General features: G+C 30.9%; 2 protein-coding genes across 2 annotated transcripts in view; one reads left to right on the top strand and one right to left on the bottom strand.

Moving 5' to 3' along the window:
- The window catches only part of plagl2 (pleiomorphic adenoma gene-like 2), a 107,698-nt gene extending 104,855 nt beyond the window's left edge, over nucleotides 1-2,843 (bottom strand). Inside the window, exon 1 of the mRNA XM_062052589.1 lies at nucleotides 2,679-2,843. The gene's annotated coding sequence lies outside the window, so the exon portion shown is untranslated. The remainder of the gene's footprint in view (nucleotides 1-2,678) is intronic.
- Nucleotides 1-20,274, top strand: part of pofut1 (protein O-fucosyltransferase 1) — a 117,166-nt gene that overhangs the window by 61,820 nt on the left and 35,072 nt on the right. The window lies entirely within an intron of this gene.

The raw sequence follows: 20,274 nt of genomic DNA, 5'->3' as shown, positions 1-20,274 counted from the left end.
CAATCACTTTAAATACTCATAATTATGACAAGATTAAACTATTTGTAAAAAAACATAAAAACAAGCTTCAAAGTAGATCAATTTAAAAAAATATATAATAATAAAATTTAAAAAATTAAATGTATAGCATCAAACACTTATTGATTAGTTTATTTGTTGACTAAATCTTTTAAAATAATAATTAAACATAATGAACCATATTTGTATTTTTTTCTTCAATTTTAAAAAGAAATTAACGGGAAAAAAGTTGGCTTTTTATAGTCGTTTTTTTCTTTCGTGTTTGTTTGTGTAGAAATGCATACAAAAACAAGCTTCAAAATAGATCTAATAAATTAAAAAATACTAATAAAATAGAAAAAATACTTTATAGCAATAAACACTAAAAAGAAATTAAGGGGAAAAAAGTTGGCTTTTTATAGTTAGTCTTTTTTTCTATAGGGTTTGTTCGTGTAAAAATGCACAAATAATCACTTTAAATACCCATGATTATGACAAGATTAAACTATTTGTAAAAAAAAACACATATAAAAACAGGCTTCGAAATAGATTTTTTTTTTAAAAATACTAATAAAATTTGAAAAAACAACTTTATAGCAACAAACACTAAAAAAAATTTACGGGAAAAAAGTTGGCTTTTTATACTGAGTTGTTTTGTCTATAGGGTTTTTTCGTGTGAATATGCACAGACAATCACTTTAAATACTCATAATTATGACAAGATTAATCCATTTTTAAAAATACATATAGAAACAAGCTTCAAAATAGATTAAAAAATTTTTTTACAAACTAATAAAATAGAGGGAAAAAATTACTTTATAGCAACACAGACTAAAAATAAATTAACGGGAAAAAAGTTGGCTTTTTCTAGTTAGTCGTTATTTCTGTAGTGTTTGTTCGCGTGAAAATGCACAAACAATCACTTTAAATACTCATAATTATGACAAGATTAAACTATTTGTAAAAATACATACAAAAACAAGCATTAAAATAGATCAAACAAATTAAAAAAATACTTATAAAATAGAAAAAAAATACTTTACAGCAACAAACACTAAAAATAAATTTACGGGAAAAAAGTTGGCTTTTTACAGTGAGTCATTTTGTCTATAGGGTTTGTTCCTGTAAAAATGCACAAATAATCACTTTAAATACTCATAATTATGACAACATTAAACTATTTGTAAAAAATACATATACAAACAAGCATTAAAATAGATCAAATAAATAAAAAATACTAATAAAATAGAAAAAAAAGTACTTTATAGCAACAAACACTAAAAATAAATTAACGGGGGGAAAAATTGGCTTTTTATAGTTAGTCGTTTTTTCTATAGGGTTTGTTCACGTAGAAATGCACAAATAATCACTTTAAATACCCATGATTATGACAAGATTAAACTTTTTGTAAAAATACATATAAAAACAAGCTTCAAAATAGATCAAATAAATAAATAAAATACTAATAAAATAGAAAATAATTACTTCTTAGCAAAAAACACTAAAAAGAAATTAACGGGGGGAAAATTGCCTTTTTATAGTTAGTCATTTTTTCTATAGGGTTTGTTCTTGTAGAAATGCACAATCACTTTAAAAACTCATAATTATGACAAGATTAAACTATTTGTAAAAAAAAAATACAATACAAACAAGCATTAAAATAGATCAAATAAATAAAAAATACTAATAAAATAGAAAAAAATTACTTTATAGCAACAAACACTAAAAATAAATTAATGGGAAAAAAGTTGGCTTTTTATAGTTGATTATGACAAGTTTCAAGTAGTTGTAAAAAATACATTTAAAACCAAGCTTCTAAATAGATAAAATAAATTTAAAAAATAAAAATAAAATAGAACAAAATTAAATTTAAAAAAATATTTTTTTCCTGAAGTTTACACTGCAGCTATAGCAACAAACACTAATATTGACAGCTTGACCCTGGAACAGTCGTTAAAAAAATAATAATACAACGTTAACGACACGTTTGGTACACGCAGAATATCGCAGTACTGCCGGACACATCGCTACATGATATTAGCGGAATATAATATTATATACCATACGAGCCTCCATGACATTCTAGCCCTCAAATTCTTGGACGTGGTTTACTGCTTCCAAGGAAAAGCTCGCACGCATGCGCACCGAGCCAAGAGGAACAAAAACATCCGAGGAGCCGCAAACACCACACATGAGGAGGAGGAGGAGGAGGAAGAGCACGGTTATGAACATATAATAGTGTACATGAAACGTGCAAACATGACATACACAATAGGAAGTCGCAAACGTGGGCGTGAACACATCTCCACGCTCCATGTGACACTTGAACGCACCATCAACAAACTCGTTCACCGTTCACACAACTTACTTTTTTTTTTTTTTTTTTTTTTTTTTTTTTTTATAAACACACTCCCAAAATGGCTGCACTTGCATCGGAATAACAAGCATAACACGCCACCCGAATAAAGCTGGCGTGGCTTGTTAAATGTCCACGCACGACGTGCGGAAAAGCCGCAACAAAAAAAAAAGTGACGCAAAAAAAAAAAAAGAAGCCCAAAACAAGTAATACATAACCAGCACGTCGACGTCAAAAGTTGCGTAAAAGTGCTTCCAAACACGCACAGCAAACATAACACACACATACGCACACACACACACATAAAAAAAAGTAGTTTACCCACCAAAAAGTTTCCAGCGCCGCATGAAGCCAACTTTCACATGAAGCCACCAAGCGAGAAAAGCGAGAGAAAAAGTCCAAACACTCCGAGCTCGATGTCGTTCTTGGTGTTTTGTTGTTTGTGTGGGGGGAGAAAAGCAGATATTTGTGGCCTGGGAGTGAATGTCTCTCCTCAGGCTGCAGCGCAGCAATGGGCGCTAAGCTGGCTGCAGCTGTGACGTCATCGCACTCTCACAAACTTTTTTTTTTTAACACGCAGGGACATATTTTTTATTTTTTGTTATTGATGTTTTTTGGTTTTGACTTCCACCCTCTTCATCAAAATACGTTGACTTAAAAATAATAAAACATAGTCACGAGAAAATGATTTGTTTTATATTTATACATTTTAAAAACAAGCTTCAAAACAGATCAAATAATACAGAAATAATAATAATAAAATATATAAATATAAATGTACTTATATGTATTTGTTTATTTGTTGACTAAAACTTGAAATAATGATTAAATATCATGAACCATATTTGTATTTTTTCTTCAATTATTTTAAAAAGAAATTAACGATAAAATGTTGGCTTTTATAGTTAGTCGTTTTTTTCTGTAGCGTTTGTTTGTGTAAAAATGCACAAATAATCACTTTAAATATCCGTAATTATGACAAGATTAAAGTATTTGTAAAAAATACATTTAAAAACAAGCTTCAAAATTGATCAAATAAATAAATTTTAAAAAATAAAATAAAATAAAAAGTAAATTTATAGCAACAAACACTTATATGTATTTGTTTATTTGCTGACAAAAACTTTTGAAATAATGATTAAATATCATCAACCATATTTGTATTTTTCCTTCAATTATTTTAAAAACAAAATTAACGGGAAAAACTTGACTTTTTATAGTGAGTCGTTTTTTCTATAGCGTTTGGTTGTGTAAAAATGCACAAATAACCACTTTAAATACCCATAATTATGACAAGATTAAACTATTTGTAAAAATACATGTAAAAACAAGCTTCAAAATAGATCAAATAATACAGAAATAATAATACTAAAATAGAAAAATAGAAATTGACTTATATGTATTTGTTTATTTGTTGACTAAAACTTTTGAAATAATGATTAAATATCATCAACCATATTTGTATTTTTTCTTTAATCATTTTAAAAATGAATTAACGGGAAAAAAGTTGGCTTTTTATAGTGAGTCGTTTTTTTCTATAGCGTTTGGTTGTGTAAAAATGCACAAATAACCACTTTAAATACCCATAATTATGACAAGATTAAACTATTTGTAAAAATACATGTAAAAACAAGCTTCAAAATAGATCAAATAATACAGAAATAATAATAATAAAATAGAAAAATATAAATTGATTTATATGTATTTGTTTATTTGTTGACTAAAACTTTTGAAATAATGATTAAATATCATGAACCATATTTGTATTTTTTCTTCAATTATTTCAAAAAGAAATTAACGATAAAATGTTGGCTTTTTATAGTTAGTCGTTTTTTTCTATAGCGTTTGTTTGTGTAAAAATGCACAAATAATCACTTTAAATATCCATAATTATGACAAGATTAAAGTATTTGTAAAAAATACATTTAAAAACAAGCTTCAAAATTGATCAAATAAATAAATTAAAAAAAATAAAATAAAATAAAAAGTCAATCAATCAATCAATCAATCAATCAATGTTTATTTATATAGCCCTAAATCACAAGTGTCTCAAAGGGCTGTACAAGCCACAACGACATCCTCGGTACAGAGCCCACATACGGGCAAGGAAAAACTCACCCCAGTGGGACGTCGGTGAATGACTATGAGAAACCTTGGAGAGGACCGCATATGTAAAAAAAAAAAGTAAATTTATAGCAACAAACACTTATATGTATTTGTTTATTTGCTGACAAAAACTTTTGAAATAATGATTAAATATCATCAACCATATTTGTATTTTTCCTTCAATTATTTTAAAAACAAAATTAACGGGAAAAACTTGACTTTTTATAGTGAGTCGTTTTTTCTATAGCGTTTGGTTGTGTAAAAATGCACAAATAACCACTTTAAATACCCATAATTATGACAAGATTAAACTATTTGTAAAAAATACATGTAAAAACAAGCTTCAAAATAGATCAAATAATATAGAAATAATAATACTAAAATAGAAAAATATAAATTGACTTATATGTATTTGTTTATTTGTTGACTAAAACTTTTGAAATAATGATTAAATATCATCAACCATATTTGTATTTTTTCTTTAATCATTTTAAAAATGAATTAACGGGAAAAAAGTTGGCTTTTTATAGTGAGTCGTTTTTTTCTATAGCGTTTGTTTGTGTAAAAATGCACAAATAACCACTTTAAATACCCATAATTATGACAAGATTAAACTATTTGTAAAAATACATGTAAAAACAAGCTTCAAAATAGATCAAATAATACAGAAATAATAATACTAAAATAGAAAAATATAAATTGATTTATATGTATTTGTTTATTTGTTAACTAAAACTTTTGAAATAATGATTAAATATCATCAACCATATTTGTATTTTTTCTTTAATCATTTTAAAAATGAATTAACGGGAAAAAAGTTGGCTTTTTATAGTGAGTCGTTTTTTTCTATAGCGTTTGTTTGTGTACAAATGCACAAATAACCACTTTAAATACCCATAATTATGACAAGATTAAACTATTTGTAAAAATACATGTAAAAACAAGCTTCAAAATAGATCAAATAATACAGAAATAATAATACTAAAATAGAAAAATATAAATTGATTTATATGTATTTGTTTATTTGTTGACTAAAACTTTTGAAATAATTATTAAATATCATCAACCATATTTGTATTTTTTCTTTAATCATTTTAAAAATGAATTAACGGGAAAAAAGTTGGCTTTTTATAGTGAGTCGTTTTTTTCTATAGCGTTTGTTTGTGTAAAAATGCACAAATAACCACTTTAAATACCCATAATTATGACAAGATTAAACTATTTGTAAAAATACATGTAAAAACAAGCTTCAAAATAGATCAAATAATACAGAAATAATAATAATAAAATAGAAAAATATAAATTGATTTATATGTATTTGTTTATTTGTTGACTAAAACTTTTGAAATAATGATTAAATATCATGAACCATATTTGTATTTTTTCTTCAATTATTTTAAAAAGAAATTAACGACAAAATGTTGGCTTTTTATAGTTAGTCGTTTTTTTCTATATTACGTTTGTTTGTGTAAAAATGCACAAATAATCACTTTAAATATCCATAATTATGACAAGATTAAAGTATTTGTAAAAAATACATTTAAAAACAAGCTTCAAAATTGATCAAATAAATAAATTTAAAAAAATAATATTAAAAAAAAAAGTAAATTTATAGCAACAAACACTTATATGTATTTGTTTATTTGCTGACAAAACTTTTGAAATGATGATTAAATATCATCAACCATATTTGTATTTTTCCTTCAATTATTTTAAAAACAAAATTAACGGGAAAAACTTGACTTTTTATAGTGAGTCGTTTTTTCTATAGCGTTTGGTTGTGTAAAAATGCACAAATAACCACTTTAAATACCCATAATTATGACAAGATTAAACTATTTGTAAAAATACATGTAAAAACAAGCTTCAAAATAGATCAAATAATACAGAAATAATAATACTAAAATAGAAAAATATAAATTGACTTATATGTATTTGTTTATTTGTTGACTAAAACTTTTGAAATAATGATTAGATATCATCAACCATATTTGTATTTTTTCTTTAATCATTTTAAAAATGAATTAACGGGAAAAAAGTTGGCTTTTTATAGTGAGTCGTTTTTTTCTATAGCGTTTGTTTGTGTAAAAATGCACAAATAACCACTTTAAATACCCATAATTATGACAAGATTAAACTATTTGTAAAAATACATGTAAAAACAAGCTTCAAAATAGATCAAATAATACAGAAATAATAATACTAAAATAGAAAAATATAAATTGACTTATATGTATTTGTTTATTTGTTGACTAAAACTTTTGAAATAATGATTAAATATCATCAACCATATTTGTATTTTTTCTTTAATTATTTTTAAAATGAATTAACGGGAAAAAAGTTGGCTTTTTATAGTGAGTCGTTTTTTTGTATAGCGTTTGTTTGTGTAAAAATGCACAAATAACCACTTTAAATACCCATAATTATGACAAGATTAAACTATTTGTAAAAATACATGTAAAAACAAGCTTCAAAATAGATCAAATAATACAGAAATAATAATAATAAAATAGAAAAATATAAATTGATTTATATGTATTTGTTTATTTGTTGACTAAAACTTTTGAAATAATGATTAAATATCATCAACCATATTTGTATTTTTTCTTCAATCATTTTAAAACTGAATTAACGGGAAAAAGTTGGCTTTTTATAGTGAGTCGTTTTTTTCTGTAGCGTTTGTTTGTGTAAAAATGCACAAATAATCACTTTAAATACCCATAATTATGACAAGATTATACATGTAAAAACAAGCTTCAAAATTGATCAAATAAATAAATAAAAAATTATAAAATTAAATAAAAAAATAAATTTATAGCAAGAAACACTTATATGTATTTGTTTATTTGTTGACAAAAACTTTTAAAATAATAATTAAATATTACGAACCATATTTGTATTTTTTCTTCAATCATTTTAAAAAGAAATAAACGGGAAGAAAGTTGGCTTTTTATAGTGAGTCGTTTTTTTTTATAGTGTTTGTTTGTGTAGAAATGCGCAAATAATCACTTTAAATACCCATAATTATGACAAGATTAAACCTATTTGTAAAAATACATGTAAAAACAAGCTTCAAAATTGATCAAATACATAAATAAAAAATAATAAAATTAATTTAAAAAAATTATTTATAGCAACAAACACTTACATGTATTTGTTTATTTGTTGACAAAAACTTTTAAAATAATAATTAAATATTACGAACCATATTTGTATTTTTTCTTCAATCATTTTAAAAAGAAATTAACGGGAAAAAAGTTGGCTTTTTATAGTGAGTCGTTTTTTCTATAGTGTTTGTTTGTGTAGAAATGCACAAATAATCACTTTAAATACCCATAATTATGACAAGATTAAAGTATTTGTAAAAAAAAAAACATTTAAAAACAAGCTTCAAAATAGATCAAATAAATTAAAAATAATAATAAAATAGAAAAATAAATGTAATGTATAGCAACAAACACTTATATTTATTTGTTCATTTGTTGACTAAATCTTTTAAAATAGTAATTAAATATCATGTACAATTTTTGTGTTTTTTCTTCAATTATTTTAAAAAATAAGTTAAAGGGGAAAAAGTTGGCTTTCCTTAGTTAGTCGTTTTTTCTGTAGTGTTTGTTTGTGTGTGAGCATCTTCTCTACACGTCTTAAAGTCGAGAGTGTCGTATTAGTACTTGTACACCTATAACCGAATGAGACACACTTTGGCTTCTTTTTACACTTGTAAAACGGTGACGACTGTTCAAAAGTGACTTAAAACATTACCTTATAAGATAATAAAGGATTTAGAATGAACACAGCTTGACCCTGGAACGGACTATTTTATTACTGTGGAAATGCACAAATAGTCCTTTCAAATACCCATGACTATGACAAATGAAATATGAAAAATGGCCGTATTTACTTCCACCATCTTCATCAAAACACATTTACTTAAAAATAATAAAACACAGTCAAGAGAAAATAATTTGTTTTATATTTATTTTCATTTTAGATATAAAAAAAATCAAACAAGAAAAATAACACAAAATCCATATTCCATTCATTTACTTAAAAAAAAAATACATGTAATAATATAATGTTGATGACGTTCAACCTGCAGCCAAAAAAACAAGACAATGTGAAGAATGTTCAAAAGCAATGCTTCAAAACATTACACAAAACTTATCCAAAAAAAACCAACATTTGAAAGTACATATTTCAAACTTCTCCACAATGCAAGAAACCACATGGAAATAAACAAATATGAACGATTCGAACATTGTATGCACAACACATGGCATATAAAGTACATCAAAATAATCCAAACAATCAAACTAAAACTTCCCAAACCGAAAAAAAATGTGATATATCTTTTGAAATTAGTCTAACATTGTTTGCTACTGTATCACATAAACTAGTAAAGTATATGAAGTTTCATCTTTTACGCTTTTATTTAAAAAAAAAAAGTATTCAATTAATTAAAAAGCAACAAAAAAATAAAAATAAGTCACGAAATAAAAAGTAATAAAAACAGAAACTACAATCAAATCTGATGCATTTGCTGTTCTTCTTTAGTGACTGTAAAAGTGCTCAAACAATCACTTAATAATCATCTTCAAAATATAAAACTATTTGTAAAAACAAAACAAACAAAAAACATTTAAAAACGTATTTGACCGATAAAAAATGTTCAGCTTCGAAACGAATCATAGAAAAATAATAAATAGAAGAAATAGAAAAACATTTTCTGAAGTTTACACTGCAGCTATATAGCAATAAAAAATGTGCTTATTCATTAACTAAACCTTTTTTTTTTTTTTTTTTTTTAATAACTACATATTATGAACCATATTTGTCTTTTCTTTTTTATTTATACATTTGAAAAGGAAAATAACCAGGAAAAAAGTTGCATTCTGAAAGTTAGTGGCTGTAAAAATAAAGTGTATGGCCTTTCTGCTATATATAGGGTGTGTGTATGTGTGTGCGTGCGTGTGTGTGTGTGTGCGTGTGTGTGTGCGTGTGTGTGTGTGTGTGTGTGCGTGTGTGTGTGTTTTGTGAAAGAATGACTTCCAGGGCATGTGAGGTGGTTTCCTCCTAGCAGCCCACCACAGACTCATGCAGGGGGGGGACATGTTTGTGCAGCCATGGGGGGAACATAGGGGGTGGGGTAATTGTGCTGCGTTCAGGTTCCTCCCGTCACGCACGGAAACGCACCGTAAATAACAGCGTCCCCCCTCTTCCGATGTATAAATGCATCCACGTCTTCTTTACTTAACTTGCTGTTTTTTTGTTCTCCTTCCAAAACGCTTTAACGCGCTAACTCTGTCCGTTCACACACGATCGTTATTTATTAACATTATGATTCACAGCCTGCAATATAATCGATTAGTGACACAATTCCTCAAAGTTGTTACATTTCCGACTGCATTTGAAGGCACCAGAGGCCTTTTCTCTCTAAGCCACGCCCCCAAAGCGCAACGGTTTTTACCTGAGTTGTTTTTGTCAACTTTTCGGTGCAAAAACGTCTTTTAAACATCCGCATTTATCACCACGACAACTATTAACGCCCTCAACATATTTATTTTATATTTTTTGATGTTTTGTTTTTGTGTGTTCGTTCTGTTCTGACATCTTATTCAAGGGGAGAAAAACTACTTCCCGATTTTAAAATTACTTTATTTCTTACTTTTCAAAATATTACTTTGTGCTTTTTAATTGTTTCTCTTCAAAATTGGCGTCAAAAAGATGAATAATTACAATTTGAAGCATTCGATTAAATCTCAGGGAAGAAACAAATCAAAACAATTTTATTGAAAATATTTGGTTTAGATTTAAGAAGAAAGTATGTTAATAATTAAAAGTAATTAATTAAAGTAATTGATTAAAACACGTTTAATCAAATTGGGGTGTGGAAAATCAACTTGCAAAGTGTAAATAATAAATATGTGTAAATAATAAATCTTGATTATTTATAAGTATAAAGTTTAAGGAATACATGTTAAAGTGTATGAAATGACGACATTAATAAACACGAGCAGAGTTGACAACATTGTAAACATTTATTATTCTTTTTATTTCATGACATCAATGAAATTTACTTTTTAATGGAAACAATATATATAAAAGAAATACAATTTTTTGGCCTTTTAAAAATTATAGTTTTTGATTATGTTTCATCCTATGAATGATACAAAAAAAAAACAGTAAACTATACCCACTATGAAATAATACAAGCATTACATTTGACACTTTGATGATGATGATACCACAGAAGAAGAAGAATATGTCCAAATAAATCAGTTGAAACGTGAACACTTCAGTTTTATTGGTTAAGATGAAAGCATTCTTAAAGGAAAACATGAGGGGGAAAAATGCAATTTTAACAAAAGCGCAAGACATTTTCTGTCATTTGTATTATTCCTACAAACAAAGCTCCTTGAAGAAGGTAATAAGAAAAGACCAGTAGTGATTTTGAATCGAGAATCCTTTTGAATCGAGAATCTATTCCGAATCGAATCGTTACCCCCAAGAATCGGATCGAATCGTGTGGTGCCCAAACATGCACAGCCCTAATAGTAAATGTATTTTGGCTTAAAATAAACCTTTTTAATCATTAATATGGCTGAAAGGACTAAAAAGATCAATATTAGAGTAATATTGGCCAGGAGATGAGACAGAACCAATCAGTAGTGATGTGCGGATCGATTCTAAAGTATCGATACCATATCTTTTGAGTTTGAGTTTGAGTTTATTTCGAACATGCAAGCATACAACATGATACATCACAATTTCCAGTTTCTCTTTTCCACATGTTCGAAAAGGAGTAGGAAGAAGCAGAGCTTATTTAATCCTACCCCTTTTCTTTTACATAACAGTTTCTAAAACTTATTTTCACTTCCTGTTCTCAATTTATCCACAATATACTCCACAAGCCAGTGATTTTCAACCACTGTGCCGCGGCACACTAGTGTGCCGTGAGATATTGTCTGGTGTGCCGTGGGAAATTATGCAACTACACCTAATTGGTCCAAAAAATATTTTTTGCAAATCAAAAATCATAATAATGTGCCGTTGTCTAGTGCCCGTGCTGTGTAGAGCTTGGCAGGGTAATCTTGTAATACTCCATACCAGTAGGTGGCAGCAGGTAGTTCATTGCTTTGTAGAAGTGGGAACACGTCAAGGATGGTTTGTCGTGATCCCAATATGCAGAGCACAGCAGGAGACAGCGTGCAGGTAAAAAGATATGTAAAGCTTAAACCAAAAATAGGAAAAGGCACTGAAGCTTAGGGATGGCTATGTAAAACAAAAGTAAAACTGAACTGGCTACAAAGTCAACAAAAACAGAATGCTGGACGACAGCAAAAACTTACAGCGTGTGGCGCAAAGACGGCATCCACAAAGCACATCCCGTACATGACATGACAATCAACAATGTCCCCACAAAGAAGGATAGCGTACGCACAACTTAAATAGTCTTGATTGCCAAAACAAAGCAGGTGCGGGCAATAGTACTCAAAGGAAGGCGTGAAGCTGCGACAGGAGAACCAAACAGGAAAGGTCACCAAAATAACAGCGCAAGACAGGAAGTAAAGCACTACACACAGGAAACAACAACAAACTCAAAATAAGGCAAGACAACCTGGTGGAGTTTCATTTTTTTAACTTTTTCTGCTAGTGGTGTGCCTCCGTATTTTTTTTATGAAAAAAATGTGCCTTGGCTCAAAAAAGGTTGAAAAACACTGCCATAAGCAATCACAATAAAAATAAATAAATAAATAATGATTGGTGAAGTAAGTTACATTTCATATGATGAGATAAGTAAGATTATTTTGAGAGTGAAAGAATGGATGAATTAAATAAATTATGCTCTAATAATGATTTTAAAATCAAAATTTCGCTACTTTTGATACTTTAGTTTATGGGTGTACAAACTTTTTCTCCCAAGGGCCGCTCACTAAAATGTCAAAGTATGCGGGGGTCATGTTTAATAAAAAAATAAAATAAAAAGGCTTGTATCAGCTTTGTGTTATTAGTGACTATGTTTATTATTATTAATTATTAGTTAGAACATTTCAGCTTTCTCTCATTTTCTGTTCTTTTTTCTTACATTTTTACTGGTTTTTTTCTCCATCTATAATTAGAATAAAAATATTCCTAATACAATTGAGATATTGCATCACATAGCAGGTGAAAAATAATGATAAGTTACGCATTTAACGGTGTTTATTATTGTTGTTGTAATTTTTCAAATGAATTTATAACGTGCTATTATTTAATTTTTAATTAACGATCCAAACTTTGCTCATATATTAAGTAGATTTTATTTTTTATTTTGAGAGTTTCTAATATTTTAGCTTTCAATATTTTTCACCAAGGGCAGCAGACTGAAAAGTGAAGTATTTATATATATATATATATATATATATATATATATATATATATATATATATATATATATATATATATATAAGTGAAGTGAAGTGAATTATATTTATATAGCGCTTTTCTCTAGTGACTCAAAGCGCTTTACATAGTGAAACCCAATATCTAAGTTACATTTAAACCAGAGTGGGTGGCACTGGGAGCAGGTGGGTAAAGTGTCTTGCCCAAGGACACAACAGCAGTGACTAGGATGGCGGAAGCGGGGATCGAACCTGCAACCCTCAAGTTGCTGGCACGGCCACTCTACCAACCGAGCTATACTGCCCCAATATATATATATATATATATATATATATATTTTAATTGCTAAAAACAGATATTATATACAGCACAGGCCAAAAGTTTGGACACACCAAACCATGTGGCCATGCATTTTACTTCATTTAGTATGTTTTTGCACTTGTATTATTTTATGTTTCAAAAATATGTTTTTCACCAGAGCTGATGTTGTAAACATATGAGATCCAAAATGAAAAACAAAACACCAAAAACACAATTTTATTTTCTATAATTGTTTATTGCTGTCGATCATTGCCAGGGCCTGACCGTGCCGCAAAGCAGGAATTATAAATCGAATATTTGTAATAGTTAGAGTATAAAAAAAACTGTTTACAACCTTTTAAATGTGTTTTTCAACAATATGGGATCCCTCTAAACCAGGGGTGGGCAATTAATTTTTACCGGGGGCCGCATAAGCAACCCGAGCACTGCTGGAGGGCCACACCGACAATATTTCAATTAAATTTTGCTCAAATTATTTTTGATATACCGTAAGATAAATAATAATAATAATAATAATAATTTCATTTAACCTAGCATAACTTTATACAAAAGCAGATTGCTTTTGATGGTTTTATTTTTAACACTGTCTTACACAACACTTCCTGATGTATAATACAATGCAAAAATGTCAATTTCTGTCACTTTATCCTGCATTCTCTTTAAAAGTCCAACATTTTTCCCCGTCAGATTTGGACAACCATCTGTTGTCACACCTGCCAGCTTGTCCCATTTCAGTCCTAACATGTCCAAACACGCATTTACCTCTGTGAACATGTCATTACCTGTGGTTGTCTCTTTAATTGACTGCATGGCTGCCAGCTCCTCCGTGATTTGAAAGTCTGCAGTTATCCCACGTAAGAAGATGAGCAGCTGGGCGGTGTCACGTACATCGCAGCTCTCATCCAAAGCCAGCGAAAAACAGTCAAAGTCGGCCGTTCTGTTCTTCAGCTGAAGCTCCATGTTTCCAGCGATGGTCTCAACCCGCCTCGTTACAGTGCGTCGGGAGAGTGACACGTTTTCAAATGCGCCCCTCTTCTGCGGGCAATATCGCCTTACTTTTTCTGGCGATTTTGTGAGAAATGACGAAACTTGTCCTGACGGCTGCATATCTGTGGGTGTGAAATCTGGCAAAAAGTCCTGGTTGGGTTTGCAGTTTTACCATCAACGCATCAGCCTCCCTAGCGCGCGCTTCATCAGACAGATTCCGGTATTTTTCCTCGTGCTTCGTCGTGTAGTGGCGATTCAAATGATATTCTTTAAACACAGCAACCTGTGTACCACAAATTAAGCACACGGCTTTACCTTTAATTTCTGTAAAGAAATACTTGGCAAACACGCCATTCGTCATCAACTTTTCTCTTTTTAGCGTCTCGGGGATAACCGTGCATCACTTTTCGCTGTGCACCTTCACTCACAGGTTACACACGGACAAGCACCCATAAATAACACTTTTCAAAATAAAAGCAGCACAGTTGTATTGCACGCACGACATAGATGTTTTTTTACATTTATTTTGTCATTTGTGATTGCCGCTGGTCACATTCACTCACAATCGCGCACGGGCATACGTCCACACGGAAGTAATACAAATAACGCTTTTCAAAACAAAAGCAGCACCGTTGTATTGCACACTCGACATAGATACTTTTTAGAATTTATTTTGTAATTTATGATTGGCCGGACAGGGACGCACAAAGGGGGATGCAGGATGCCCAGGTCTGATCTAAACATAAAGTAACACTCTAGTCACTTTTATACTCTTATAATCCAATATAGTGATGCTGTCTGAGGCTGAGCCAATCAGTGGCCACAATACTGAACAGTAGTGGCGTGCGATACCACGGATTCTATTTCCGATCCGATACCAAGTGAAATTCAGGCTGGTATCGGCAATACCAATCCGGTACGGATACTTTGGGCATATATACCTAACATGTCTGCTGAAATTAAAAAAAAGTTGTGTATTTTCAAATACTAAGATATCTATTTAAAAAAAACAACAACATTAAAAATGTAAGAAAAAAGAGCAAGACATGAAAATGTAAAAAAAACGCTGACATTTTTAAACTAAAATAATAACATCCTTAGTCACCTGTAAAGTTTTGTCTTTAAGTATACAGCACAGGCCAAAAGTTTGGACACGCTTTCTCATTCAATCTTTATTTTCATGACTATTTACATTGTAGATTGTCACATCATGGACTTATGTACTCAACAAAAAAAGGTGAAATAACTGAAAACATGTTTCATAGTCTAGTTTCTTCAAAATAGCCACCCTTTGCACACTTTTGGCATTCTCTTGATGAGCTTCATTTCAGGTGACTACTTCTTGAAGCTCATGGAGAGAATGCCAAGAGTGTGCAAAATCAGAGCAAAAGGTGGCTATTTTGAAGAAACTAGAATATAAAACATGTTTTCAGTTATTTCACCTTTTTTTTTTGTTAAGTCCATAACTCCACATGTGTGCATTCATAGTTTTGATGCCTTCAGTGACAATCTACAATGTAAATAGTCAAGAAAATAAAGAAAAGGCGTTGAATGAGAAGGTGTGTCCAAACTTTTGGACTATGCTGTATATGATATCTGTTTTTAGCAATTAAAAAAATAAATAAAATAAAATAAAAAAAATACTTGACTTTTCAGTCTGCTGCCCTTGGTGGAAAATATTGAAAGCTAAACTATTAGAAACTCTGAAAATAAAAATAAAATCTACTTAATATATGAGCAAAGTTTAGATCGTTAATTAAAAATGAAATAATAATATGTTATAAATTCATTTGAAAAATTACAACAACTGTAATAAACACTGTTAAATGCGTAACTTATCATTTTTTTCCGTACATGCTGAATTTTTCACATACTACGTGATGCAATATCTCAATTGTATTGATAATATTTGTTTTCTCTTCATAGATGGAGAAAAAAACAACAGTAAACATGTAAGAAAAAAAGAACAAAAAATGAGAGAAAGCTGAAATGTTCTATAACTAATAATCAATAATAATAAACATAGTCACTAATAACACAAAGCTGATACAAGCCTTTTTTAAATTACGGGAATATTCAAAGTTGGAAACTTTCCATGGGAATTAACGGGAATAGATGGGAATTAATGGGAAATTAATGGGAATAAACATCGAATGCAACATGCTAGATGGTTATTAGCTAAAACAACCTGATTTAATGCAAATTCAGTAGAATTTCAACCCTGCACTGTGCATTCCTCCATCACATGCACAGATAATTCCCAGCATGCTACACACTACAACAGGGCTATTGACGCCACACTAGTATTTGAGCCCAAGGACTTCATCCAGTCAGGTAAGTGTTGATGATATTACTGGGGTAAATATATTTGATACATGGTATTTAAGTTGAATAAAGGTGTAATTGCTTGTTATTGTATGACTGTAGACTACTCCAGCAGACTTCCACTCAAGCTAGCTAGCTGTTCCTGTACTTGTTAAATGATTTTGGGGTCAATATCTCTAGCTAGCTAGGTTTATGTACCACCGCAGTCTCATAATGAACCGCAAATATTTCTCCGTTAGCCGTGTTGCTAATTTTCTCTATGTTAAATCCCATTCATTTATGCTAACAACGTTAGCGATCCGAATTGACCTTTTTTGTGATCTGTAAAGTTCAACTAGCAAATACTAAATCAAAACGTGTAGTTTCCTCTGCCTTCTGTTCTGCTAGCCATTCTGTTGTCGTAGAAGAATGTAGGCTATAGTTCGATTTAGCATGCTGAGTGAGTGTTCATTTATTCATCTAGCCCAGGGGTGTCCAAATTTTTTCCACTGAGGGCCGCACACTGAAAAATCAAAGCAAGCAGGGGCCATTTTGATATTTTTTATTTTAAAAACCAATACAATATATGTATAAAAAATATACATTTAGGCTTCCACTCAGGCTAGATCCCGGGGACCCCAAAGGGTTTTGGTCAAAAAAATATTAAAAATGTGTCATTATTCAGTATTATTATTTTTATTATTATTGAAGTTTTAAATCCCTAGATCAACATTAGGTATATCTGTCAATATAACGTTATTAAAGATTTAAGTTGTATGCTCTTGTTATCAAAGAAAACCTTGTTTTTTTATGGAAAAAATACAAAATATGCAATATTTCACACAATAAAATTTTTAAGTGGAATATTTGAGATTATATAATAATTGGAGCCTTAAAAACGTCAATAACTCATAACAACATTGATTTTAATTCATTATTATTTTTTGAGCAATGACACTTAAAAACAAATCACACTAAAATTATTGGGGATCCAAATAATTATAGTGTTAAAAAATAAATTATATATATTTTTTAACTGTTTACTTTTAACACAATAATCTCGAGATCAACTTCAGATCTATCCGTCAATTATACGTTTTATTGTTGTTTATGTTTTTCGTTTGTTCGTTTTAGGCCCTTTAAAAAAAACAGCTCAGTTTTTTATATGGCAAACACAAAATATGCAACATTTTCCCCAAAAATATCTCAAATGTGACAGAATTGGAGCCTTGAATAGGTCAATAATTCATAATGACATTGAAGAAAGAAACAGCCTGCATGGCAGCTTTGTGTTATTAGAGTAAACATTGCAACATTTTCTTGTTACATTTCACCTGTTTGCTCTTTTATACCACTTATCATGTTTTTAATTTTTTTCAATCGTATTTTTAAAATGTGCCGTGGGGCCGTTAAAAAATGACCTGCGGGCCACAAATGGCCCCCGGGCCGCACTTTGGACACCCCTGGTCTAGCCTATTTCTATTCACTTGTCCATCAGTCAAATATTTTTAAAGACTACTCCAATTGTTTAGCTGACTATTTATATCTGTGTGTGGCATTGCATGAGTGTTTCACAAGAATAAATAAATACGAACAGAATAATGCCACGTACACCATCTGATGTGTGGAGACATCTTAATGAAATTAAACAATGGATGTCCGCTAACTTTTTGCAACTCAACGCCAAGAAAAACGGAAATGCCGATTATCGGTCCTGCTAGACACCGACACCTATTTAATAATACACCTTAACATTTGACTACCAAACAATTACACAAGGCGACTCGGTAAAGAATCTGGGTATTATCTTCGACCCGACTCTCTCGTTTGAGTCACACATTAAGAGTGTTACTAAAACGGCCTTCTTTCATCTCCGTAATATCGCTAAAATTCGTTCCATTTTGTCCGCTAGCGACGCAGAGATCATTATTCATGCGTTCGTTACATCTCGTCTCGATTACTGTAACGTTTTATTTTCGGGTCTCCCTATGTCTAGCATTAAAAGATTACAGTTGGTACAAAATGCGGCTGCTAGACTTTTGACAAGAACAAGAAAGTTTGATCATATTTTGCCTATACTGTATATACCTTTATATACCTATATACAAACCCCGTTTCCATATGAGTTGGGAATTTGTGTTGGATGTAAATATAAACGGAATACAATGATTTGCAAATCCTTTTCAACCCATATTCAGTTGAATGCACTACAAAGACAAGATATTTGATGTTCAAACTCATAAACTTTATTTTTCTTTGCAAATAATAATTAACTTGGAATTTCATGGCTGCAACACGTGCCAAAGTAGTTGGGAAAGGGCATGTTCACCACTGTGTTACATGGCCTTTCCTTTTAACAACACTCAGTAAAGGTTTGGGAACTGAGGAGACACATTTTTGAAGCTTCTCAGGTGGAATTCTTTCCCATTCTTGCTTGATGTACAGCTTAAGTTGTTCAACAGTCCGGGGGTCTCCCTTGTGCTATTTTAGGCTTCATAATGCGCCACACATTTTCAATGGGAGACAGGTCTGGACTACAGGTAGGCCAGTCTAGTACCCGCACTCTTTTACTATGAAGCCACGTTGATGTAACACGTGGCTTGGCATTGTCTTGCTGAAATAAGCAGGGGCGTCCATGGTAACGTTGCTTGGATGGCAACATATGTTGCTCCAAAACCTGTATGTACCTTTCAGCATTAATGGCGCCTTCACAGATGCGTAAGTTACCCATGTCTTGGGCACTAATACACCCCCATACCATCACACATGCTGGCTTTTACACTTTGCGCCTAGAACAATCCGGATGGTTATTTTCCTCTTTGGTCCGGAGGACACGACGTCCACGGTTTCCAAAAACAATTCGAAATGTGGACTCGTCAGACCACAGAACACTTTTCCACTTTGTATCAGTCCATCTTAGATGAGCTCAGGCCCAGCGAAGCCGACAGCGTTTCTGGGTGTTGTTGATATAAGGTTTTCGCCTTGCATAGAGTTTTAACTTGCACTTACAGATGTAGCGACCAACTGTAGTTACTGACAGTGGGTTTCTGAAGTGTTCCTGAGCCCATGTGGTGATATCCTTTACACACTGATGTGGCTTGTTGATGCAGTACAGCCTGAGGGATGGAAGGTCACGGGCTTAGCTGCTTACGTGCAGTGATTTCTCCAGATTCTCTGAACCCTTTGATGATATTACGAACCGTAGATGGTGAAATCCCTAAATTCCTTGCAATAGCTGGTTGAGAAAGGTTTTTCTTAAACTGTTCAACAATTTGCTCACGCATTTGTTGACAAAGTGGTGACCCTCGCCCCATCCTTATTTGTGAATGACTGAGCATTTCATGGAATCTACTTTTATAACCAATCATGTCACCCACCTGTTCCCAATTTGCCTGTTCACCTGTGGGATGTTCCAAATAAGTGTTTGATGAGCATTCCTCAACTTTATCAGTATTTATTGCCACCTTTCCCAACTTCTTTGTCACGTGTTGCTGGCATCAAATTCTAAAGTTAATGATTATTTGCACAAAAAAAAAATGTTTATCAGTTTGAACATCAAATATGTTGTCTTTGGAGCATATTCAACTGAATATGGGTTGAAAAGGATTTGCAAATCATTGTATTCCGTTTATATTTACATCTAACACAATTTCCCAACTCATATGGAAACGGGGTTTGTATATCATTATTGTAATTCCCCATTAATTCCCATGGACGGTGTCCAACTTTGAGTAATCCAAAAATGATCAATATTTCCAAACTTCCCGAGCTTAAATTCCCGTGGTAAATTTCCGGAAAGTTTCCGGAAATTTACCAGGAAA

This window comes from Entelurus aequoreus, linkage group LG07 (assembly GCF_033978785.1).
Source record: "Entelurus aequoreus isolate RoL-2023_Sb linkage group LG07, RoL_Eaeq_v1.1, whole genome shotgun sequence".
Lineage (NCBI taxonomy): Eukaryota > Metazoa > Chordata > Actinopteri > Syngnathiformes > Syngnathidae > Entelurus > Entelurus aequoreus.
The sequence above is the reverse complement of the archived record's forward strand: the minus strand, read 5'-3'. Positions and strand labels throughout refer to the sequence as shown.